Source organism: Palaemon carinicauda, chromosome 29 (genome assembly GCF_036898095.1).
Source record: "Palaemon carinicauda isolate YSFRI2023 chromosome 29, ASM3689809v2, whole genome shotgun sequence".
NCBI classification, from domain to species: Eukaryota; Metazoa; Arthropoda; class Malacostraca; order Decapoda; family Palaemonidae; genus Palaemon; species Palaemon carinicauda.
Window position 1 is genome coordinate 57,386,341 of NC_090753.1, and position 8,876 is coordinate 57,395,216.

Below are 8,876 nucleotides of genomic sequence, written 5' to 3' on the forward strand. Positions count from 1 at the left end.
TTACATATATATACATACATACATACATATATATATATATATATATATATAAATGCATATATATGCTTATATCTATGTATATACAGTTATACATATACATGAATACATATTATTTACATATGCATATATGTATTTATAGATATGTATATACAGTACTTACTATATATATATATATATATATATGTATGTATAATATCATATCAAGTATGTGTTATTTCCACAGATTCAACTTTGACGTAAGCAGTGATAATGACCTCTCTATATCCTGTCAATAATAGCTAATAATATCTTCAGGGGATTATAACAATTACCTTTCTGAAGGTGGAGTTATAATTATTAAGCCCAATAAGCTGCCCCCCCCCCCTTTGAGTAATGATAGTAGCAGAAGTAGGGTTCCCCCTTTGAATAATGATAATAGTGGAATAAGCTGTTCCTTTTGAGTAATGATAATACTTAGTTTTTGTTGAACAATAAATTGTCCTCTGCATTCTATACCATTTTTTTCAACTTAATTACCATTATTATTATTATTTTTATTATTATTATTATTATTAATATTATTATTATTATCATTTTTATTATTATTATTATTATTATTATTATTATTATTATTGTTATTATTATTACGGATACTTTATTTATGAATTTATATCGGATTCCAATATATTTGCTAACTTATTTTCATCTCCAAGAAATGAGGAAAATATTAATATTTATTGATATTTATTATATTCTCTGTAATACTCCATGGCAATTTGATTCCCACACGACAGCACCAAGAAGAAGAAAAAGAAAAATAATAACAATCATTACAAACACATCTTTGTAAACACACTGTTTAAAAAAAAAACGTAATTTTAATCGGATATTCTCCGTAAAAATATACTGTTCTCATCCGTATTTCAGTAAAATACAGGCAACCGTAATTTTACCATACTATGTTCTATTTTATGGGTTGGTGACCTTAATATCACTCCTTTAGGTCTATATATCCAATTTCAAAAACAGAAAATGCCTGGCAACATTTATTCCGGGATTTTCACCATTGTTTACGGCCAATGTTTAAACATGGCCCAACCGTTCTATAAAACACTCTCGCCACTTTTAGTTTCGTCTTGGACGTGTTTATTCTGCGCCAAGCGACACAGATCTAGGAAGCGGTTTCCCTCACTGCCACTGGTCACGTGATTCACAACCCACTTCCACTTCAAAAAACCCAGTCTTGCTTCCCTCCTCCTCTTCTTTGCCAGCGTTCCGTCTTGCTGTTGAGCGGCCCTGGCTTTGGCTTCGTTTTCCGTGTTCGTTGTAGGCGCCTCGGGAGCGTCTTTGGACGCCTTCGTCAGTGGCGAGTCCCTCTTCAGGAGGGATAGCCTGTTCTGGAGTCCCCTGGGGTTGTCAGGCTGTTTTGGGGCACTGGTGGGCGTGGCCGAAGAGCAGACCACGCCAGGGCCTAGGTTGTCAGACTGGAATTAAAGCAGGTTGATAGTTAAAAGGTATGTGACAATTTTCTTTTGGTTAAAAAAAAAAAAAAAAAAAAAAAAAAAAAAAAAAAAAAAAAAAAAAAGGCTATTAAAAGCTGCTGCCAGCTAGCTTAGGAAAATTACTTTTGGGAAAAGAACAAAGAAAAAAAATTAAATTTTTGGTATAGATTTTCTTACTAATGATTAAAGAATGAATAAAGGTTTTGGTATGAATGATCATACATGTCATTGAGTATATGTACAGCTAGACACAAGAATTCCTATCACACCTCACTCTGAGGAAATACACCTTGCCATACCCCTCACTGCGTGGTGAGTAACCAATTGATAAGCATAGGAAGAGATGGCATCAGTGGCCGCCAGGTCTACAAGCAGGAACTCTCCGCCCAGTAAGGGTATGACAGGGTGTATCTCGTCAGAGCGAGGTGTGCTCGAAACTCATGTGTCCAACTGTACACACACACACACACACACACACATATATATATATATATATATATATATTACCTTATGTAAAAAATGAATTGATGTATCCCACAAGTTTCTATTATTCGGCAGGCCATTTATTATTATTATTATTATTATTATTATTATTATTATTATTATTATTATTATTATTATTATTATTATCAGCAAAGCTGCTACCCTAATTAGGAAAGCAGGATGCTATAATCCCAGGGTCTCCAAAAGGGAAAACTAGCATAGTGCCGAAAGGAAATAGGGAAATAAATAAACCATAAAAGAAGTAATGAACAACTAAAACAAAACATTTTACGTACAGTAACAACATTAAAACAGATCTTCCATCCATAAACCATGAAAAGAGACTTATATCAAATGTTCAACTTGAGAATATTCACTGCAAGTTTTAACATTTGAAGTTTCACTGATTCGAACTATATTGAAACTTGATTATCATTCATTCCTTCATTGAGTGTGGTACTACCTGTTGCATATATGCATTCATTGAGTGTGGTACTACCTGTTGCATATATGCATTCATTGAGTGTGGTACTACCTGTTGCATATATGATATTCCAATTTGTTTAATGATTTACATTCCGTAATGAGCCGACAGAAATATATTTATTGATAGAGTGACAGCTAACCTTCCTATCCTTTGATAGGCTTGGTCAATGAAACTCATTATTATGATCGATTGTGCATAATGTTATTCAGCCATTTGAATTTTATCATTGGGAAAAGGGAAATTTTAGGACTGTTCCTGAGGAATTATTAACTTATAGCTTATATAACTTATTTCCTGAATAATCATTAACATATAACTTATAACTCATTTCCTGAAGAATTAATAACAAATTATTTATATAACTTATTTCGTGAAGAATCATTAACATATAACATTTAACTTATTTCCTGAAGAATCATTAACATATAACATATGACTTATTTCCTGAAGAGTCTTTACATTAACATATAACTTATTTCCTGAAGAATCATTAACATATAATATATAACTTATTTTCTGAAGAATCATTAACATATAACAAATAATTTATTTCCTGAAGAATCATTAACATATAACTTATTGCAGTAAAGTTCAACGAGTTTTACTACTATGAAATCTCCTCCATCTCATATTAAATCAATTGTTAGACCATCTTCTGCTGTTCTGCCTCTTTCCGCGCCTTTTTATGTTTTCTTTACTTCTCCTACTGTTATGTTTGGTACCGGCTAAGGCGTGTCATTATTTCTATTGACACAGTTATTTCGTATATCACTATTGTATAACATTGTATAGAAATTCTCTGCAATTTTTATCATTTCATCTCTATTATGGATAATATTTCCATTTTCTTCCTTTAAAGCAAACATCTGTTGGCGCCCTTTTCCTAGTTTTCTTTTCATCGATTTAATGCTTTTTTTTTTCTTTGGTACTTTATCAGTTTTTGTCTGATTGTGTTTTTTTTTTTATTTTGGATATTGAATTCTGCTCCTTTTTTCATATCTTTTGGATTTTGCTCTCATTTCCAATCTTTTCTTTATTAGGTATTTGGTCTTTTCTGATACACTTATATATTTTACACACATATATATATACACACACACACACACACATATATATATATATATATATATACATATATATATATATATATATATATATATGTGTGTGTGTGTGTGTGTTTGTGTGTGTGTGTATCATTATCACCAGCCGTTACTAGTCCACTGCCGAACAAAGGCCACAGGCATGTCCTTCCACTTGCGTTTGTTTATGCCCGTCCATAACCGCAAATGCCAGGCTGACACTTGCACGACTTTTTGCCACGAATTTGTCGTGGCAAGTCGTGACATTTTGTGGCACGAACTGGAAAATCAGAAAAAAAGACGAAAATTACCTCAGAATCACAACTCACCTGTCCACATTGACACGAACTAGCATGATGAGTTCACGACAAGTTCATGCATAATTTTAGCATAGTATGCGCACTTCCCGCATCGTCCCGACGAGTTCACAAACAGTTCGCGCATAGTTCACACCGCGTTCACGAAATTTTGTCGCGACCAAAATTTTTAACGTTTCAAAATTCTCGTCACGACAGGTTCACGACGAGTTCATTCCAGTTCACGACGAGTTCACGCCAGTTCACGACTCAAGTCGTGACAATGCGTGCCACAAATTCGTGCAAGTGTCAGGGTACCTAAACTTTCTTAGTTCGTCAACTCATCGTCTTCTCTTCCTTCCCCTGCTTCTTTAACAATCTCTAGGGAACCATTCTCTTATTCTTAATGTCCATCTATTATCTGTCATTCTTATTATGTCCTCCCCATGTCCTTTTCATTTTCTTACATGTTGTTAGAATATCTTCTACTTTAATTTGCTCTCGTATCTTTGCTGCTCTTTTTCTGTCTCTTAGTGTCATTCCCATTATTATTCTTTCCATAGCTCTCTTAAGTTGTAACTAACTTAAATTCTAAGGTTTTATTAAGGTTCCTGACTTTTTATGCTCAAGTTAAAGCTGGTAGGACCATCTGATTAAATACTCTTGTTTTTAGAGAACGTGTCATCTTACTTTTCACAATCTCATTTTGTTTACCAAAAGCTCTCCATCCTTTGCTTATAATTCTTTTGATTTTTCTCCTAGATATATATATTCATATATGATCTCTAAAGGTTGGTCCATAACTTATTTCTTGTCTCTATACATTTTCATGGAACATTATCTTAGTTCAATCATATTCACTTTCAGTCCTATATTTCTATTTTTACAATTCATATCTTCTATCCTCTTTTGCAATTTCTCCCATGATCCACAGAATCAAAAGCTTTGTCATAGTTAATAAATACCATACATAATCTGACTATTCTCTTGGTTGATTAAAGTATACCTGTCATTCTATTCGGCCTAATATGATCTTTGTAGATATTTTATAGATTGCTTAGAGTAAACTTATTGGATGGTAATTTTATAGGTCTGTTGTGTCTCCCTTTTCTATTGTGAATTAGTATCATGATAAAGTTTTTCCAAGGTCTGGGTATAGACTATAGTGCATTCTTGCAGACATTTAGGGTAAAGTTCGGTCAGTTTTACTACTATTAAATCTCCCCCTTATATTCATTATATATGTATAATATATAAATATATATGTATATATATATATATATATATATACACACACACACACACACACATATATATATATATATATATATATATTTATATTTATATATTTATATATATGTACATCTATATATATATGTATATATATATATATATATATATATATAGCATACATATGATACTGCATATAAACAGATATACTGTACATGTCTGACAACCTTTGTGTTAAGGTACTCAAGAAGACCCGGAAGGCTGAAACCACTTGGGAATCTCCTCTCTCTCTCTCTCTCTCTCTCTCTCTCTCTCTCTCTCTCTCTCTCCCTACCCTACCCCAGCACAGATAAGAAAAGGTCCCAAGAAAAAAAAAGATTATATATGCATATAAAAAGTGTCAATGACCTTATTATCCTAATTAGTTCGCTGAAAGAACAAAGGCGGGGGGGGGGAGGGGGTGATTTACATAAGAGAATCTACTCTATGGATTAATGACTTCCACTCACCTGAGATTTCACCGAAGGCGTCGGTCATTAGGCCTACGTGATTATGGAGGAGGAGGAACAGCAGGAGAGGAAGCAGGCAATTGGGCGAGGAACGATAGGAAGACGCAGGAGAAATGGGGAAGGAAGATGGGACGAGAGGGGGATGAGGAGAAGAAGAATAAGAAGATGAAGAATCAGTAAAGTCTTGTAGGATTTTCCGGTAGGGACGAGAGGTGATGGAAACCGGAACTTCAAAGGCTGTGTGGTTCCTGTGGCCTAAATTCTGGAAGGTGGCTTTAGGCCTACAAATGTCCTCAGGCGAGTCCTTTTTCCGCTTCTTGCGATGGCTGTGTCTTTTCGCCTCCCGGTGGGATTCCTTTTTCATCACGCCTTTCGATGTCACTTTAACTTCGGCATCGGCTTCAGCAGATTTGATGTTTGTTGTCATAGTATAAAGGAAGATTATTTCTTTTTTCCTTATCTTTCTCTTTTCCGTTATTTTCTAGATTTATGTCAACCTCTTCACACAATCCTACGTTCCTTCATCTTCCTTTCCTTTGCATTTCCATATTCAATATTTAATGTTATCCTCATTTTTTCCTATACATTTTTCTTCAAACCCGTTTCGAAATAATCAAATTCGAATTAACCAAAGGTTAATGACACCAATCATCTACTTTTGTATTTTTTCGTTTTATATTGCAACTATCAAGAACACAAGAATCCAGGGACGACTGGTTAATGACCTTCTCTAATTAGCTCGTGTCAATCAACTCCATTTTGTCATTAAAGTTAATTATTGAATTTTATGGGACAGAGTTAAATGTTGTCGTTGGAGTTTCGGAGGAAACAACAAATGTGTCGTTGTAATGTTTCGTGATGTCTCTTAATATTTTTTATGGCTACATACAGGTAACATTTAATGCTGTTGATGTGATTTGAATCTGATATATATATATATATATATATATATATGTATATATATATATATATACATATATATATGCCTGTTTATATATATATATATATATATATATGTATACATTTAGATATACACATATAAACATGTCGATATATACATATATGTATATGAATAAATATATTTACATCCAAGTATATGCAGTATATATATATATATATATATATACATACGTATAATCTTACAAACATACATACATGCATTAATCTATCTATCTATCTATCTTTCTATTTGTATATATATATATATATATATATATATATTTATATTTATATATATATATATATATATATGTGTGTATATTTATATATATATATATATATATATATGTATATTTATATGTATATATATATATATATATATATATGTATATATATATATATAATGTTTGTTGATTACTTTTCGAATAAACTTCGTCCATCATCAGAGCCTTGAAAATTGAAAAATCCATATTAATAAGTTAAAGCTTCAAGTATTAAAGTGAACGTTCTGAAGATATTTGAAAAAAAAAATGAAAGAAAAATTACATAAAAAAAAAGAATTACAGTATAATGAAAAAATTCAGTCAACGCTGTAGAATTTAAAAAAAAATATTTTTTTGTATTGGTATTTTTATGTTTTATATTTTTTATTTTTTATTTCATATTTTTCATTTTGTATTTTATATTTTGTATTATATATCTATATTTATATTTTATATTTCATTCTGTTTCAATCTTTTTTTTTTTTTAAATGTTCATTTTATTTAAGCATCCAATTTACACTGAATATTTTAATTTATATTTTTGTACATTATATTTATATTTCATCTTTTAGGTAAAGGTTTGTGCGAAAGGGGAGCAATAAGTATGCATGAAAAACGCCTCTTCTATTAATCATATAGAAAAGTTGCTTTTTACGGAATAATCCAATAGCCCTTGTGCACATACACACGTACTCCCACCCACCCACATGCACTTACGCATATGCATGCATACATATATCTAGAAACACAGACACACACACAATATATATATATATATATATATATATATGTGTGTGTGTGTGTGTGTGTGTGTGTGTGTATGTGTATGAATATATATACGTAACACTAAATAAAAAACCCTATATTTTTTAGTTTTGACTTCTATGTATTCTCATTACCACCGGTTTCAAAATCTTTTACATTTTTTATTTGTATCTAAAATACAACTATCACTCTCATCAAGAACCAATAAGAACCATTTAAGAGATTACTACGAAACTATCGTGAGGCTAACAAAACCAGTAACTGGAGGGGCACTCAGTAAAGTGCAGACCTCCGTCGTGGCAGCTTATTTCTCTACCTTTTGTTCGACCTTGTTCTTGATCTTTGAAATTAACATGTATTAATTGGTGTGGATTTTCATACACTCAAATATGAACCAATTTTGAAGTTTTTATGATAACTGTCTTTTCATTGCCGTACTGAACACAGCAATGTTTGCCAGAGATCATCATAGAGCGGCCACCCACCTCGGTTGCCTTAGTAGATAGGTGGGCGTGGCTTTCCTGGGGCTAACCAAGGGCGCTGCTGTGACCTCTTCATCACCAGTGATCAGTTTTATTTGTGTGTACAGTGTGTTGTTAATGATGTCCTTGAGGTATTTCTCTTTTGTACCGATGGCTGTACTGTGTATTTGACACTAATATGTCCCATGTAGACGGATAATGAGACATCAGAACAGGGATTTTCTTCACTTTATTACAAAAAGGGTTCGTAAATCCAATATACTGTACACAGCTATCACTCCCTCAGGTACGAGAGCCTTGTCTACTTGAGCGCACAAAGGCAACTAAACACCCCTCGCTATCATTAACTTTTTATCAACAATGTAAGTATATCCATTATAAAGGAGCTTCCGTCTACCACGTCCTGTCTTAATGAACTCCATTGTCAAACTGTATGGGTGACTTGGATTTATTTATATTTTCAAAATTTCTTTCTGTCATTAATTTTGAACTATTCGGCCTTATGACCATTCGGTTCCATGACTTCGGTTTTACGACTGTTCGGTTTCATATGCTTTGGGCTTTGTGTCTTTTCGGCATCTTGTCTGTCGGCAATAGTGCATTCAGCATCCCGTCCGCACACGGTATTACTCACTGTCGAAAGGAAAAGTCTGATGTGTTCGATCTTCCTCATTCCTGTTTTTCTGAGGCTAAAGAAATTAGTTTAGATCTAACTGTTAATGGATCTTGATGATTATGGAGGTGTTGACCCAAATGTCATTTTTCGTTTGCTTTCAATAAAAACTGTTGATTACTTAGCTCTTAAGTTGTCTGTTACTTTCAGAAATTTAGCATGAATAGGTTCATGTCAGTGGTCGACAGT

General features: G+C 32.7%; 1 pseudogene; it reads right to left on the reverse strand.

Moving 5' to 3' along the window:
* Positions 1-1,376: 1,376 nt before the first annotated feature.
* Positions 1,377-8,876, reverse strand: part of LOC137622796 (immunoglobulin superfamily DCC subclass member 3-like) — a 222,908-nt pseudogene continuing 215,408 nt past the window's right edge.